Below are 18,869 nucleotides of genomic sequence, written 5' to 3'. Positions count from 1 at the left end.
GCCCCTCATGCCATTTCTTCCACCCGTCTGCGTTCATCAAGGAAGACGGCATCCTCCCAGCAGTTCGTGATCAACGTACGCCGAGATCCCAAGCGCCCATTCCATGCGGCTGATCTCTAGTGGGGACCTATAAAAAGGAGGGGAAGAGGAGAAGGGGGTGTGCTCGGTTTTGGGTGGAAACCAAGAGAGAAGAGGGTGGTCGGCTGGTCCGGGGAAGAAGAAACAGAGAGGAGGAGTGTTGATGCTCTGTTTTCAAAACAGAGCCAGTGTTTTGTTTTGTTTTTTTTTTATTATTCTTTTTCTTTTTCTTTTCATGTTCAGTTTTATTTTTTAAGAGCAATGTTTCATGTTTAGTTTTATTTTAATTAAGAGCAATGTGTTTTGAGTTTGAGTTTTAATTGAGAACAATGTTTTAAGTTTTAACTTTAGAGAATTTTCTTTTGGTGGAGTGTTTTACTTTTAAGATTTTATTTCTGCTGAAATTTTAATTTCTTTTATGCAATACATTAAATCTTCTTTTATGAAATTTATGTTTGCTTCAATCCTCTTAGTTTCATCCATTTTAATTTATGCCAAAGCTTTTCTTTTCCATTAAATATATAAATGCTTTTCGAATTTAAGTAACTGTCTTTCCGTTAATTTCAAGTAGAAAACATTCTCTAATAGACTAGAAAATCATTCCACATCCCCGATATAATGTTTTTCTTCTATTATTCAAAAATCGATTTTGAATCCGAGTGAACGTTCTAATTTTTATGCAACTCCAATCACCTCCCTGTGGATCGACCTCTTACAACCACTATTCTTCGAGTAGAACAGGTAAGAATAAAATTAAATATAACTTTTGTCCGTCGGTTCTAACAACGATCTGTCTAGCATATTTTTAGTTAGACAGGAATCGGACGAACAAAATTTTGGCGCCGTTGCCGGGGGGCAAATCGAGAAGCAAGAACGATCACGAAGATCAAATCGAATTTTGGATGCCCGGAGTGAACGCACTCCAGTAGTAAGTTTTTATTTTTATTAATTTTTCTTATTTCGATTATTTTTAGTTAGTAATTTCGTAGTTATTAAATTCTGAAATTTGAAATTCGAAATTAAAGTTTTCTAAAAAAAAGTAAAAAAGTAAAAAAATTTGAAAATTTTTTTTTAAAAAAAATTCAAAAATTCAAAAATTTAAATTCAAAATTTGAATTCTGTGATTCAAAATTTGAAATTCAAAAAAAAAGTTTAAAAAAATTATTAATTAAATTAAAAAATTCAAAAAAATATTATTTTTGCTAGTAATTGATAAGATGCAATCCCCCGAGGTTATCATATCTTTATTGGGGCTCCTCACGGAGTAATCTGCAGAGCTTATTCAACGGGCATTCAGAGATTGACTGACACATAAGGATTGTGTTTAGTTTACATTCAAGTTATTGCTAAAAAAAAAAAGTAAAAGTAAAAAAAAAAAATTGCTTGCTCATTTAATCAATACAACCTAATGACATTGCATAAACTTTAAAAAAAATATTGATTATTTGCTGCATTTAGTATTAAGCATTTGCATAAAGTAATTAAGGGCAAAACCCATTAAAAAGATAAGGTCGGGAAGTCATTACCTGTCCTTAGCCCAAAAATCACCACCTTGCATACTTATCCTAAGCTAAATTAAATTAAAATCAAATTAGACGTTGGCCTTAGGGTTTTCGAGCTCAATTAGGCTCTTGGAAAGAAGCGGCTGAAAGCCACTCCAGTGAGAATTTAGTAATTGGTGATGTCTAGGAAAGTTTTACAACAGTGAGAACTGTTGCGGGTATTGTGGTATCGGTGTATCCCTTCTGGCACCACCACACACCCCGGGACTTTCCTGGTCACTGATTACTGGATTGCTTAACTGGTAAGCTCAAGCTTAATCTGAAAGGGAGATTAGGAGCTGTCTAATCTAGGAGAGAATTTCAGGAACTTTTTAACCTGATACATCTCTGTGCAACTAGATTTAAGAAGCTACTAAACCTCACTTAGTTCTAAGACTAATAGGGTCAAATTGTTGTGTGGTGTTGGTTGTGGTCATCTGTGTCTAGCCCTTCTCTTCTTTTAGGATTTCGTTCATTGTAGGAGTCGAATCTAATTAAGTTGTGGAAATGTATGCATGGTAGAAGGTCATTAAGGGATAAGTTAACCCCATTTGATCCTGAGATTGAAAGAACTTTTCATCACAACCTGCGAACTGTAAACCAACCGTCGATCTCTACAATGGGTGAACATATTAGAACCCTAAATGAATTGTTTGCACCCGCATCCGCTAGTCCCCCTACTTGCATAGTATTACCAATTAATAATGCAGCCCAATTCGAGATTCGGGCTGCAACAATAAACATGTTACCCAAGTTTCATGGGTTCGAGAGTGAACAACCCTACATTCATCTAAACAAATTTTTGACCATCTATCAAACGTTTAGAAATCAAAACTTAGATGAAGAGGGTATTAAATTAAGGTTGTTTCCAATGACTTTAGAGAATCGTGCTGCTGCATGGCTGTATTCCCTTGCTTCAAATTCCATCACATCATGGGAACAACTATCTAAGAAGTTTATGGCTAAGTTCTATCCTATGGTAAAGACTGAAAAAATTAAGGATGCCATAAGAACTTTTAGAGGAAAATCTGAGAAGGAATTTTTCCAACTTTGGGAAAGATTCCATGACTTGTTGGTCAAATGCCCACACCATGGGCTTGATAAGGCTGATCTGGTCCACTTCTTTTATAAAGGACTACCTCCAGCACATAGAAACATGATTGAGTCCATGCACAAGGGTAGGTTCATGAACCAAACCCCGGATCAAGCCTATGAATTTCTTGTTGACTTAGCCGAGAACGCCCAAAATTGGAGTAGCTATGGTGAGGAAGTAAATAGAGATGAGTTCGGGTCTAGAAAACCAGGTAATTATGAAATGAAAGCTGACCCAGAACTCAAAAATGTCATGTCCAATCTGGTGACTGGAATGAACAACTTAAGCAAAAAGTTTGATGCTTTCACTGTTTCCACTAGCTCGAGTTCATATAAAGAGTTAAATCCCATCATGAAAGTGGATCACGAGTCACATAGTTTATGTATCTTGTGTAATAGTTCTGAGCATCTAGTGGAGTGCTGTCCTAGTTTACCCAACATTAAGGCTGAGCAGGCAAATGCTCTAAACTCATATAGTGCCTTCAAGAAGCCCACTCCCAATTCATTCAGCCCAGTCTACCACCCTGATAATAGGTTCCACCCAAATTTTTCATACAAGCAAAATGAACCTATTCAGCATCAAGGTGGTCCACCAGATTTTCAGAAGAATTTTCCCAGGATAGGTCCATCACAAATAAACCAATCATTGGCTCCACCTATTCCTACTTATAGTGCCCCTATCCCTCAGCAAACTACATCATTAGAAGCCATGATGGCTAACATGATGAAGCAGCAACAAGACTTCATCCAACAGCAACAACAGACCAACATAGCTCAAACCCAGACTAATCAATTCCATGCGCAAGCGATTGCAAAACTTGAGGTTAGTCTGAGCCAAATAGCTAACTCTCTAGGGGATAGGAAGAGAGGTGAATTGCCAAGTCAGCCAGTACCTAACCCTGGTAGGCAACAGAATCAAGGGCCGAGAGGCCAGTTTCAGATTGATTCTAATGGAAACCCTACCCATGAAGTCCAGGCAATTACCACTTTACGATCTGGCAAGCAAGTGGACAACAAAGTCCAACTTCCTGTGCAAGAAAAAGAAGAAAAACATGACCCAAACCCCACCCAGAAAAAGGCACAAGAACAGGGAACACAAGGAATAGAGGAGAAACCAATAGAAACTTACACACCTAAGGCTCCCTTTCCTAGTAGACTACAAGACTCAAAGAAAAAATCTCAGTACGATGAAATCATGGAAGTCTTTAAAAATGTTCAAATAAATTTACCCTTCCTAGATGCCATCAGACAGATCCCCTCCTATACAAAATTCTTAAAAGACCTAACCACGGTGAAAAGGAAAACCAGTATTCCTAGGCAAGCTGTGATGGCGGCACAAGCCTCATCTCTTATTCAACAACAGATTGCCCCAAAATACAAGGACCCTGGTTGCCCCACTGTTGAAATTAAAATAGGAGAAACCATCATTCGGAGAGCCCTATTAGACTTAGGAGCAAGTGTGAACCTGTTATCCTATTCTGTCTACACCGAACTAGGTTTGGGGGAATTAAAACCCACAAACATCACTTTGTCATTAGCAGATAGGACTGTGAAGTATCCTAAGGGAATTGTAGAGGATGTAATTGTAAAGGTAAATGAATTTTACTACCCTGTGGATTTTGTAGTCCTCGAAACTGAACCAGTAAAAAACCCAGGAAGTCATATCCCGGTAATCCTTGGTAGACCATTTTTGGCCACTTCAAATGCTGTGATCAGTTGCCGAAATGGGATAATGACCTTAGCATTTGGAAACTTGACCGTCCAACTCAATGTCTTTCACAGTAGTAATCAACCATCTGAGATGGACGATTTAGAAGAAATTCACATGATTGAAAACATAATAAGCAAGTCCTTCGAGGAGTCAAGTTATTCTGATCCACTAGAAAGATGTTTGGCCCAATTCAGTCAAGATTGTGAGGAAGGAGAGTCGAATCAGGAGGTTAATGCATTACTAGATTCCATTCCTGTAATGCATTACTAGATTCCTGTAATGGTTACTAGCAGATGGGTGACTAAATTTGAATCATTACCTATACCTGAATCCCAGCTAGTACCTTCAAGTGTCAAACCTCCCCAGCTTGAACTTAAAGATCTGCCTGAAAACCTAAAATATGCATTTCTAGGGGACAACAACACCTTACCTGTTATTATTGCATCAAATTTAACTGAAGAACAGGAAGAGAAGTTGTTAAATATCCTTCAGAAAAATCAAGAAGCGATCGGCTGGTCCATAGCTGATATTAAGGGGATTAGCCCTTCTGTGGTCCAACATAAAATTCATCTAGAAGAGGATGCAAAAACCTCTAGAGAACCACAAAGGCGACTTAACCCAGTCATGAAAGATGTAGTTCTAGCTGAAATCATTAAACTCTTAGATGCAGGGATTATATACCCTATTTCTGATAGCCAGTGGGTGAGCCCAGTTCAAGTTGTACCCAAGAAATCTGGAATTACTGTGATCAAGAATGACCAAAATGAGTTAGTCCCAACTCGAATCCAAACTGGATGGCGAGTGTGCATCGACTACAGAAAGCTGAACGCCATGACTAGGAAAGACCACTTCCCACTATCCTTCATTGACCAAATGTTAGAACGTCTAGCTGGCCACTCTCATTACTGTTTTCTTGATGGTTATTCTGAATATAACCAAGTTCCAATTGCACGTGAGGATCAAGAGAAAACCACATTCACCTGTCCTTATGGCACTTTTGCCTATCGTCGCATGCCTTTTGGGTTATGCAATGCACCGGCTACATTCCAACGGTGTATGATGAGCATTTTCTCCGACATGGTGGAGAAATTTTTAGAAGTTTTTATGGATGACTTTTCTGTATTCGGATCTAATTTTAATGAATGTCTCCATCACTTGACTCTTGTTGTAGAACAATGTAAAGAGAAAAATTTAGTTCTTAACTGGGAAAAATGTCATTTTATGGTCCAATCAGGTATTGTTTTGGGACACATTGTGTCACAAAGGGGAATCGAGGTGGATAAAGCCAAAGTAGAATTAATTGCCAAGTTACCACCTCCCAAAACTGTTAGGGAAGTCAGATCCTTTCTAGGGCATGCGGGTTTTTACCGCCGCTTTATTAAGGATTTCAGTAAATTGTCGAAACCCTTATGCGATCTGTTGGCGAAAGATGCTATTTTTAATTTTTCGCCAATTTGTATAACTGCTTTCGAAAGATTAAAGTCTGAACTAACCTCAGCACCCATCGTAAGGTCCCCTGATTGGAATCTGCCATTTGAAATCATGTGTGATGCATCTGATTATGCAATAGGTGCTGTCCTAGGTCAGCGAGTGGGGATGCTTCCCCACGTGATTCATTATGCGAGCAAAACTCTGAATGACGCCCAACTTAACTATTCTACAACTGAAAAAGAGTTGTTGGCTGTTGTCTTTGCTCTTGACAAATTTCATCCCTATCTGATAGGATCCAAGGTCCTTATTTATTCTGATCATGCCGCCCTTAAGTACCTTCTCACAAAAAAGGATGCCAAGGCAAGACTCATTCGTTGGATCCTATTGCTTCAAGAATTTGATCTTGAAATACGAGATAAAAAGGGATCTGAAAATGTTGTAGCTGACCACTTGTCCAGATTAATTGTTGAATCATCCGGAGAATCCATGCCTGTGTCCGAGACCTTCCCTGATAAACAACTAATGATGATTTCCCATACCAATGTTTCATGGTATGCTGATGTAGTCAACTATCTAGTTACTGAACGAATGCCCTGTTCATGGACCAAACAAGAGAAATTCCGCTACCTAGCTCGTGTAAAATGGTATTTTTGGGATGAACCATACTTGTTCAAATACTGTCCTGATCAAATCATCAGACGATGCATCCCTGAACACGATCAAAGAAATGTCCTTTTCTTTTGTCATGACCATGCTTGTGGTGGTCATTTTAGTGGAAAGAAAACTGCTGCAAAAGTTTTGCAGTGCGGATTTTATTGGCCCACACTTTTTCGAGATGCGCATGACTATTGTAAATCTTGCGATCGATGTCAACGATTAGAAAAACTTTCGAGAAAGAATGAGATGCCCCTGAACCCTATCTTAATTATAGAAATTTTTGATGTTTGGGGTATTGATTTTATGGGTCCTTTTCCTATGTCGTTTGGGCATCAGTACATTCTTGTGGCAGTTGACTATGTATCAAAATGGATTGAGGCTATCGCGTGTAAGACCAATGATCACAAAGTGGTGATCAAGTTCCTTAAAGAATCTATCTTTGCTCGTTTTGGCACCCCTCGTGCTATCATTAGTGACGGGGGGAAACATTTTTGTAATAAAATCTTTAAAGCCCTTATGAGAAAGTACAACATTAATCACAAGGTCAGTACACCATATCATCCACAAACAAGTGGACAAGTCGAAATTTCCAATCGGGAGATCAAGACCATCCTTGAAAAAACTGTTCATACATCTCGGAAGGATTGGTCTCTTAGGCTAACAGATGCACTGTGGGCATATCGGACGGCTTACAAAACACCAATTGGAATATCTCCATATAGAACTGTCTATGGCAAGGCTTGCCATTTACCTGTCGAGTTAGAACACAAGGCCTATTGGGCAATTAAACATTTAAATTTCGATCTTGACAAAGCAGGAGAACATAGGAAGCTTCAACTCGATGAGCTTGAAGAAATTAGAAACGATGCTTACGAGTGTGCCAAAAAGTACAAAGATCTCATGAAGATCATGCATGATAAAATTATCATTCGTAAGGAATTTCACCAAGGACAAAAAGTCCTTCTATATGATTCTCGATTACATCTATTCCCTGGAAAACTTAAATCTCGCTGGACTGGCCCATACACAGTAGAGAAAGTGCACCCACATGGTGCAGTAGTAATATGCAATACCAAGGATGGTAGGTCCTTTCAAGTCAATGGACATCGTTTAAAACCATACCTTGAGTATCTGAGTCCAGAAGTCGAGGAGACACTTCTGACCGACCCTATCTATTATGAGTAAATCGGAATTGTCTGGCTGAAGACATAAAACTTAGCGCTATTTGGGAGGCAACCCAACATGTAAGTTTCTTTTATATATATAAAAAAAAAAATCATCATCAATATATTACTAACATGCAGGTTTGGAGGATTTTGCCCCAATTTTCAATTTACCCACCCATATCAGGTAACCTCTCCTCTGTCCTCTTACTGCTTTAAATTTTTTTTAACATTGAGGACAATGTTAGATTTAGGTTTGGGGGTATTTTTACGCATTTGAAATTTTATAAAAAAAAAAAGTTTTTAGTTAAAATTTTTGAAAAAAAAAAAATATACAACACACAAGGTATATAAAATCTAAGAGCCCAATGACTAGTTGGAAGTAGTGCAAAGTGAGTTCTTTTTATTAAGTTCCTTTTAGTGAGTTGTAAGCTAATTAGTGCTTTGAATTTCACAACACATCTGGCCTGTATTTTCTAAGGTATAGGTTCGACATTGTGTTGAGAATATGGTAACAACCTCGAATCCTGATGAACCATCTTTTTCTGATCAAAAAAAAAAAAATGGTGGATTTAGTCAGGTACATCGAAAAGGGCTACCTATTATCAAAGGTCAGCGGGCTTGTGATGAGGAACCCGAGCATAGGTCCGTAGGGGAGTCTTGATGCCCGACACCTCATGCCAACTGGTGTGAGAATTGTCGACTAATTGCTCGCTACATGGAGGAATCATCACAGGAGTAAAAATGCACAATATATACATTATCATTTCTCTTTAATGCAAAAAAAAAAAAAACAAAACAAAAAAAAAGATGAAAAAAAAATGTATACTGACCTTAAGAAAGACAATAGTGTGAAAGCCGTCGTTGTAAAAATTCGAGTAAACTGGAATATTACAGATAAAGCCCATGAGGTATTAAAGTAAACATCCACAGCTCTCGAAATCCTGCAGAAAAGATGATTTTGAATCAGCAAATAGGTCTTGTCCGACCAATTCTTTGAAACTACTAATTAGCGATATTTTGGAGATCCAAAACCTTAGCTTGTGAATGGTCCAAACTTCACTGAGCACTCAAGTATAAATAAGTCTTACAACTTCCTAACGGAAAACTTAATAACTTCAACTTAAATTGCATACTAACCTAGAAATCGGGCTACTTAGTAATTAAAACCTTGTGTGCTTTTGAAATTCTTATCAGTTATGTACTTGAAATAAGACTTTCATTTCACAAATCAAATTTTATTTTGGGATTGAAGTTTGTGGGTACTTCACTGCAAACCCTCACGAGACAACACTCGTCCACTAGGGTAACCTAGGGGTTTAAAGGCTTGTTGCACGTGCTAAGTGCAATCGTAATGCTCTACGAAAGTGAGTATTTATCTTAGGATATTTATATAATAAATTACACTTTTGCACTCTTATTTTATCATTTTCGCACTAAATTGCTAGAGACTAGCAATAAGCTAGTTGGGGGGTGTGATGAGAGCACAAAAGTGCGACCCACATGTCACCTAAATTAGTATTATTGCTAACCGATAATGATAAATTCACTAGATTAATATAATATTTGGGTTTGGCACATATCTTCATAAATTAGAAATAAAATGCACATTGAGTTCAAATTTGACTAAAGAAGGATCCCTTCCCAGATCCGACCCGGTTGAAGATCGAGTCGGGTCCGAGTCAGGTTCAGGTCCGAATCGGGTCCATTTTATTTGTGCTTTTGGAAAAGAATTTTTGGGCAAATCTAATTTGGTCATATCATAACTATGAGGTCGGGTGACCCATGACTTGAAACTTGCAATTGACCTCCAGTCAGAACAGGTGACCCGTGATCCAAATCCCAGCAGCCCAAGAGTCCACTGGCGTCCATTTTCAGCATCCCATCTCCCGTCCGTATCCATCTTCCACGGCGCATCCAAGCCATGAATGCCTCTCCCGTGATCCAAGCCGCCCGCGTCCGCATCTTCAACGCCATCATCTCCGCGTTCCCACCGCGTGCCAGCCACCGTGCCAGCAGCGCCCAAATCCCAGCTCGCTCGTCTCCCTCCTTCCGTGTCCAAGATCCCGCGATGCATCAAGACGTGCGCCCATTCCGGATTCCCAGCGAGCCCGTGATCCTTCCTTCCGCATCAGGCCGCCATCTTCAAGCATCCCACGGCACCCTCCAAAGATCCCGCGTCCGTGAAGGAAGATCCCAGCGCCTCCTTCCTTCCGCATCATCCTTCCTCTTCCGCGTGCAATCCCGGGCGATTCACCTCCCAGCAAGGAAGATCCCAGCATCAGCAGCACCCGAAGAAGGAAGCCAAGTCCCCACCTTCCGCTTCAGCTCCCAGCTCTTCCGTGATCCCGTCGATCCCGCTCTAATCCGGCACCCAAAGAAGGGAAGATCAGCGATCCAACGCGTCTCCTTCCTTCCGTTTTTTCTTCCTCTTCCGCGTGCAATCCCGTGATCGGCTCCTCCCAGCAGCCCCTCATGCCATTTCTTCCACCCGTCTGCGTTCATCAAGGAAGACGGCATCCTCCCAGCAGTCCGTGATCAACGTACGCCGAGATCCCAAGCGCCCATTCCATGCGGCTGATCTCTAGTGGGGACCTATAAAAAGGAGGGGAAGAGGAGAAGGGGGTGTGCTCGGTTTTGGGTGGAAACCAAGAGAGAAGAGGGTGGTCGGCTGGTCCGGGGAAGAAGAAACAGAGAGGAGGAGTGTTGATGCTCTGTTTTCAAAACAGAGCCAGTGCTTTGTTTTGTTTTTTTTTATTATTCTTTTTCTTTTTCTTTTCATGTTCACTTTTATTTTTTAAGAGCAATGTTTCATGTTTAGTTTTATTTTAATTAAGAGCAATGTGTTTTGAGTTTGAGTTTTAATTGAGAACAATGTTTTAAGTTTTAACTTTAGAGAATTTTCTTTTGGTGGAGTGTTTTACTTTTAAGATTTTATTTCTGCTGAAATTTTAATTTTTTTTTATGCAATACATTAAATCTTCTTTTATGAAATTTATGTTTGCTTCAATCCTCTTAGTTTCATCCATTTTAATTTATGCCAAAGCTTTTCTTTTCCATTAAATATATAAATGCTTTTCGAATTTAAGTAACTGTCTTTTCGTTAATTTCAAGTAGAAAACATTCTCTAATAGACTAGAAAATCATTCCACATCCCCGATATAATGTTTTTCTTCTATTATTCAAAAATCGATTTTGAATCCGAGTGAACGTTCTAATTTTTATGCAACTCCAATCACTTCCCTGTGGATCGACCTCTTACAATCACTATTCTTCGAGTAGAACAGGTAAGAGTAAAATTAAATTTAACTTTTGTCCGTCGGTTCTAACAATGATCTGTCTAGCATATTTTTAGTTAGACAGGAATCGGACGAACAAATAACATGCTCCATAACAACCAGATCTCGCTCAGATATGAGATCAAATCTTCCACTCTTCGGAAACAGTATCCGACCTATGAAGTTATGTAATAACCTCATCTCAGCTGATAAAGAGCTAGCTACTAGATTTTCTAAGTAATCAAAATCCTCTCTCTCAAAAATCAGCTGTAGAGCTCTCAACTTGCTCTCTGGTTTTTCCGGTGTAGCTCCTTTGCAGGGGAGATGAAGCAACTCACTCAAGCTTTCTTCTGAAATTCTAACTCTTACTCCTCGGACTTCAGATATAAGCCCTCCCATTCCAACTTTCAGGAAGGCATAGAACTCACGAACCAACCCAGGGTAGATCACCACATTTAGGGAGCAAAGATACTCCCATCCTTGCCTTCGGATCCAATCACCCAACTGGAACCCTTCTTGATCCAAAAACTCGGAGTGGATCCTTCTTCTCGTGGTAACCGGTCTCCCAGCATATTTTGCAAGTTGGACTGAAGGGGAGGGAGGAGGAGGAGGCTCTACACGTGTCTCACCTTGTGGAGGCACTGTAGAAGACTCTGTAGCATTTCTATCAACACGGGTTGTCCGTGAAACTCTTCCGGATCGCTTAGCCACGGCTCGCTTGGGTCCCATTCCTTCAAGATCTTGATCTAACGGCTTGGGGAAGCTACCTTCTACTGTTTGGAGATGATTGGAAGAGTTTTTAGAGTGAGAAATAGGGTTTTTGGAAGATGAAATAGTGCCCTAGAATGCTCACAGGTCCCCTTTTAAAAGTGGGGTCCCGTCGTTGGGTCGACCCCATATTTTTCTTGGGTCGACTCAACGTTGGGTCGACCCTAGTTCAAAAATTTTTCTTTCTCTTCCTTTTCCCTTTTTTTTTAAAAAAAAATTCTTCCTTTCCTCCAAACCTAACAAATTCTTACTGGGACAATGATACATTAGTAAGGAATCTATAGATGACTAGTTTGACTAATGTTTCATGGGTTTTTTGAAATGGGAGGAGAGTATCATGAGACAACTTGCTCCTTTTTATATCTCCTTAATCAAAAGGATCACATATGCCTAATTCCCCCCTAAGCATACAGAATCTATCTTCACTCAAAGGTTTTATGAATATGTCAGCTAATTGTTTTTCAGTACAAACATGCTCAATACATATGTTCCCATTTTGCACATGATCTCTAATGAAATGATATCTTATTTCAATATGTTTGGCTTTAGAGTGCTGAACTGCATTCTTGGTAAGGTTAATGGCACTAGTGTTATCACACTTAATAGGAATGTTATCTAGTTTAATTCCATAGTCCTCTAGTTGTTGCTTGAGCCAAAGTACTTGAGTACAGCAACTGCCAGCAGCTATACATTCGGCTTCAGCTGTTGACAATGCTACTGAATTCTGCTTTTTGCTAAACCAAGATACTAAGTTATTTTCTAAAAATTGACATGTTCCACTAGTGCTTTTTCTATCTAATTTGCAACCAGCAAAATCTGCATCAGAGTATGCAAGCAAATCTAGACAGAAGTCTCTTGAGTACCATAATCCTATGTTTGTAGTTCCTCTCAAAATCTAAGGATTCTTTTAACAGCACTTAGATGTGACTCCTTAGGATCTGATTGGTATCTGGCACAAATTCCCACACTAAACACTATGTCTGGCCTACTAGCAGTAAGGTAAAGCAAGGATCCAATTAAGCCTCTATAAAGCTTCATATCTATACTTTTTCCTTTTTCATCTTTGTCTAGTTTATTAGTGGGATTCATTGGGGTGCCTATTTCCTTGTGATTTTCATTCCCAAACTTTTTTAATATTTCCTTTGTGTATTTAGTTTGATGAATGAAGATACCTTTCTTAGTTTGCTTGATTTGTAATCCGAGAAAGAAGTTTAGTTCTCCCATCATACTCATCTCGAATTCTCCTTGCATTAAATTAGCAAACTCTTTGCAAAGATTATCATTTGTGACACCAAAGATTATGTCATCTACATATATTTGTACCACTAGCAGATTTTTGTCTTTCCTTTTGAGAAAAAGTGTTTTATTTACATTTCCTCTACTGAAATCATTATTCAGTAGAAATTTGCTTAGTCGATCATACCAAGCCCTAGGTGCTTGTTTTAATCCATATAATGCCTTATGTAATTTAAACACATGATTTGGCAATTCATGATTCTCAAAACCAGGAGGTTGTTCTACATATCCTTCTTCCTCTATAAAACCGTTTAAGAAGGCACTTTTCACATCCATTTGATACAATTTGAAATCCATGAAACATGCAAAAGCTAGAAGTAATCTAATAGCTTCTAATCTGGCCACGGGAGCAAATATTTTCTCAAAATCTATCCTTTCTTCTTGATTGTATCCTTTAGCCACAAGTCTAGCTTTATTTCTTATAACTACCCCATTTTCATCTAATTTATTTCTAAAGATCCATTTTGTTCCAATTACAGAGTTATGCTTTGGTCTCTCAGTTAACGTCCATACATTACTTCTTTTGAATTGATTTAATTATTCTTGCATGGCATTTATCCAATTGGTGTCTTTTTCAGCTTCTTCATAAGTCTTAGGTTCTAATTGTGAAACAAAAGCAAGATAATCATTTAAATTTCTAAGAGAAGATCGAGTTCTTACCCCTTGAGATGGATCACCAATAATTAAGTCTTTGGGGTGTCCATGTGCATACCTCCATTCCTTTGGCAAGTCTTGATATTGTGGTGGCACGCAATCATTTTCTTTATCTTGATTTGGCACGTCATCAAGATTCAATTTTTCAAAGTCAATAATTCTTGCATCATCATCAAGAATATTTTCTCTCCTAGGAGAATCACTATCAGACTCATCAAAAATGATATTAACTGACTCTTCAACTACAAGAGTTCTTTTATTGAGCACTCTGTATGCCCTGCTAGATGTAGAGTATCGTAAGAAGATACCTTCATCTGACTTGGCGTCAAATTTACTTAGATCCTCCTTGCCATTGTTTAAAATGAAACATCTACATCTAAATACTCTAAGATATTTAGCAGTTGGTTTCTTATTCTTCCAAAGTTCATAAGAAGTTTTCTTGGTTATTGCTCGTATTAAAATCCGTTTTAGAATATGGCAAGCAGTACTTATAGCTTCAGCCCAAAAGTACTTTGGAAGATTTGACTCGCACAACATTGTGCGTGCCATTTCTGCCAAGGTCCTATTTTTCCTTTCAACAACCCCATTTTGTTGTGGCGTTCTAGGTGCTAAAAATTGATGTGAGATACCATTTTCATTACAAAATTCTTCAAAGTGTTGATTTTCAAATTCAGTTCCATGATCACTTCGAATTGCTATTAAGGTGAGCTTCTTTTCATTTATGATATTTTTATAATATTTAAAAAATGCTGAAAATGCTTCATTCTTATGTGCAAGAAATGAAATCCATGTATACCTTGAAAAATCATCTACTATAACTAGTCCATACTTCTTTCCTCCTAGACTCGCGGTTCTAGTGGGTCCAAATAGATCCATATGTATGAGTTCAAAGGGCCTAGTAGTCGATATTATATTCTTTGATTGAAGGATGATTTTGTTTGCTTTCCTAATGAGCATGGTCCACAGATTTTGTCCTTTTTAAAGGTCAATTTTGGCACATTTTTTATTAATTTTTTTTTGACTAGTTTTGATATTAAGTCCATATTCGCATGTCCTAGTCTACGATGCCAAAGCCAACTTGTTTCATTTTTTTTTTCTTCATTAGTAATTAAACATAATCCATTTTTCTTGCCTAATTCATGAAGATCTACCATGTAAATATTTCTTTGCCTTTGTCCTATAAGTACAATGCTATTATCTTTAGAATTTGTGATTATGCATACTGAGGCTTCAAATGTGACTTTAAAACCTTTATCACAAAATTGACTTATGCTAAGTAGGTTATGTTTCAAACCATTAACTAATAAGACATTTTCTATAAAGGTAGATGGAGTAATAAAAATTTTACCCTTTTTAATGATATACCCTTTTCCATTGTCTCCATAAGTTACTACTCCACCCTTCTTAGATTCCAAGATGACAAATTGTTCTACGTCACCTGTCATGTATCTTGAACAGCCGCTATCTAGATACCATCGTTTATCCACCTTATTAGCTGCAAGACACCCCTGCAATCAAGATCAAGAATAAGCTTTAGGTACCCAAACTATGTTGGGTCCTTTAGGGTTAGTACTTGATGTTCCTTTTGGAACCTAAACTTTCTTGAATTTAAGCTTATGATTATTACTCAATTTGTTGTTGCTAGACTTTCTATAGTTACATTCATATGCTTTATGTCCTAATTTATTGCAGCAATGACAAGTTATATTTTCATTTTTGGCTTTCACAAATATGTTCTTTAAGTATTTTTGTTTTCTATTTGTTTTATATCCTAATCCAGCTTTATCATATACGGCTTTTTGACTATCAAGAATTATATTTAATTTGGTTGAGCTAAGTGTAAACTTGTCTACTAAGGATTTGTATTTTGCAGCATCTTCTTTTAATTTGACATTTTCAGCAATTAGATTCTCGATTTCATTTGTGAATCTCCTACTTAATGTTTCATAGTTATTAGATAGTTTCAGCTTATCTTTGATAAGAGACTGATTTTCATCTTTTAGAACTTTATTTTTATTGATTAGTTTTTTGTGTTCCTTCATAAGTTCTAAAAATGCATCATGTAATTCTTCAACAGTAAAATCACATTTAAGTTCAAAATCTACCTCATCGTCATTAACCATATGGCAGATTTGGGCCGTCTCTTGTTGATCTTCCTCTTTCGAACTTGACGCCTCACTTTCACTCCATTCAGCCATGAAGTTCTTCTTCTTAAGTTTTCTTGCCATCTACTTCAATTCCGGACAATCTATCTTGAAATGCCCGGGCTTGTTACACTCATAACAAATTGGTGTTTCCTTTTCCTTTTCTTTGTTCTTACCCTTTTCTTTGCTTGAGCTACCTTTGAAGAAGGGCTTCTTTTTATGAAATTTCTTCTTTCCTCTCATAAATTTTCTGAATTTTCTTCCAAGCATAGCCATTCCTTCTTTATCAAATACCTCCTCATCATCAGATTCTTCCGATTCAGTTTCGTGTTTTGGAGTGGTAGTCTTTAATGCAATGGTCTTTCTTCTCTTGACCTCATCTTCTGAATTTTGCCTCATGGTCAACTCATGGGTCATGAGTGATCCTAGAAGTTTCTCCAATTGCAGTGTATTGAGGTCCTTTGCTTCCTGAATTGCTGTAACCTTGGCCTCCCAAACTCTTGGTAGAGACCTGAAAATTTTTCGCACCAATTCAGAGTTAGTATAAGACTTTCCTAAACTCTTTAGCCTATTTATGATTTCCGTGAAATGAGTAAACATTTCAGTTATGGACTCAGTGGACTCCATTTTAAACAATTCATACTTATGTACTAATATTTTTATTTTTGACTCCTTAACTTGATTAGTTCCTCATGTGTGACTTCCAGTTTATCCCAAATTTTTTTTGCGGAGATGCATGTAGATATTCTATTGAATTCACTTACATCTAGTGAACAGTAAAGCACATTAATTGCTTTAGCATTTAGTTGTGCTAGTCTTCTATCACTCTCATTCCAATCCATTTTTGGTTTGGGAATGATTGTGCCATCTATACTAATTGTGGGTGTGTGAGGTCCTCTAGTTATAATATACCACAATTCATAGTCCAGAGCTTGAATGAATATCCTCATCCTAGCTTTCCAGTATGTGTAATTAGTGCCATTAAATAGATGAGGTCTATTTGTGAATTGACCCTCACTCATAAAACATCCTACTTGGGTTGTCATGATCTTTGTCTCTTGATTGTGAGATCAACAAAATACTATGTGAGCACTTTGCTCTGATACCACTTGTTGCCCAAGGTGACAAGCCAAGAGGGGGGGTGAATTGGTTTTTCTAAATTTTTGCTATCTTACTTTAGTCAATTGATGATTGAGTGAAATTAAACTAATACACAATACAAACACACAAGAAGTATAGTGGTTCGGTGCTCTCCTAAGCACCTACGTCCACTCCCCAAGCGACCCCTTGGGAATTCAGTATAATCCCACGGATTACAGTTGGATTGTTTTCCGGGCTCACAATCCAAAAACCTTTACACTTTGATTTTTCGGGATCACCAAAAACCTATGTTGGTTTTACGGGCTCACCAACGAACCTTTACAATTGGTTTTACGGGCTCACCAACAAACCTTTACAATTGGTTTTACGGGCTCACCAACAAACCTACACCGTTGGTTTTATGGGCTCACCAACAAACCTTTATAATGTGATTAAAAGGAGAAAAAAGTTGAAACTCCTAGATGAGCAACTATAACAATTATAAGCTACAAAGAAGAGTTTAGAATATAGTTATCACTTGATGAGACTTCTCTCTTCTTTGTCAAGAATGCTTCACTCTTCAAGGGTTGATGGAGCTCTTAATGTTGCTTAGAATCTGCTTTACCACCTCTTTTTGACTCTTGAGTGAAGCACTTGGATGAAGAAGATTAGGGCACTTGTCTTTCTTGTGTAAGCTTTGATATTTTGCAAAAGGATATTTTCTCTGATGAATAGTATCCCTTTAAATAGTTTTCCTCATCCATTGGACACCCCACATTGGTCAGATTTCAAAAACTAGCCGTTACTTGCTATTGGGAGGACAAAAAGTACTTCTGCAGAACTAGTCGTTATGCTTCTGCCCGTACTTGGGTCGACCCAATCTTTCCTGGGGTCGACTCAAACCACTGTTCATCAGACTTGGGGTCGACTCAACTTTCACTGGGGTCGACCCAACTTTCACTTGGGTCGACCCAACTTTCACTTGGGTCGACTCATGCAACATTGGGGTTGACCCTCTCAGAAAATACAGAATCTTATATTTCAGCCTTCCTTCACTTGGGTCAATTTAACTCTTTTTGGGTCGACTCAAGGTTTAGTTGGGTCGACTCAAATTCCACTGGGGTCAACCCTCTCAGGGATTCCAGAGATCCGATTTTTGAATGACATAGCCTTTGGGTCGACTCATGTTCAGTTGGGATCGACTCAAGGTTGGGTCAACTCAAGTTCCATTTGGGTCGACCCTCTCAGGGATTTCAGAGAACTGTTTTCTTGAGGTTTGAAGATGGGGTCAACTCAACTTTCACTTGGGTCGACCCAAGTACTGTTCATCCATCCCATAAGTGCTAGAATGTGCCAGAATGTTTCTAAAACGTGCCAGGGTCGACCCCATCTCTTCTAGAGTCGACTCCTACTCTGTGCCAAGTGTTCCAAAGGCGTGCCACTTCGTTCCAAAGCGTGCCAAATGTATCGGGGTCGACTCCAAACTAATTGAGGTCGACTCTAACCATATTTTTCTGCACTTTGAAAGTTAGTTATGCACATTGAAACAACAATATGATATTCCAAGCAAATTACGATGCATGGCACAATAGAGTTTCATATCCTTAATAGTAGAAATTGCCGAATTGCCCTTTTAGGTATTTTTAACGTGAAACTGTGCCAAAATGGATTCTTGAGCTTTCTACCATTCTCTATTACAAATTATATCTCGTTATCAATTCTTGAGAGTGATTTTGACCATATATTCTTAATATATCGTAAATATATCGAGGGTGTGTCATTTATCAATGATGTATCATATTACCTTGTAATATTTAATTAGATATTCCTTCAATGGTTGTGTTAATCATCAAAATACCACTATCATCCTCATATATATATATATATATATATATATATATATATATATATATATATATATATATATATATATATATATATATATATATATATATATATATATCACAAACCTTAAT

The sequence above is a fragment of the Phoenix dactylifera genome, chromosome 1, assembly GCF_051530095.1.
Source record: "Phoenix dactylifera cultivar Ajwa chromosome 1, Ajwa_hap1_PhDact_Kaust_v1.1, whole genome shotgun sequence".
Classification (NCBI taxonomy): domain Eukaryota; kingdom Viridiplantae; phylum Streptophyta; class Magnoliopsida; order Arecales; family Arecaceae; genus Phoenix; species Phoenix dactylifera.
This window is presented reverse-complemented; position numbering follows the sequence as displayed.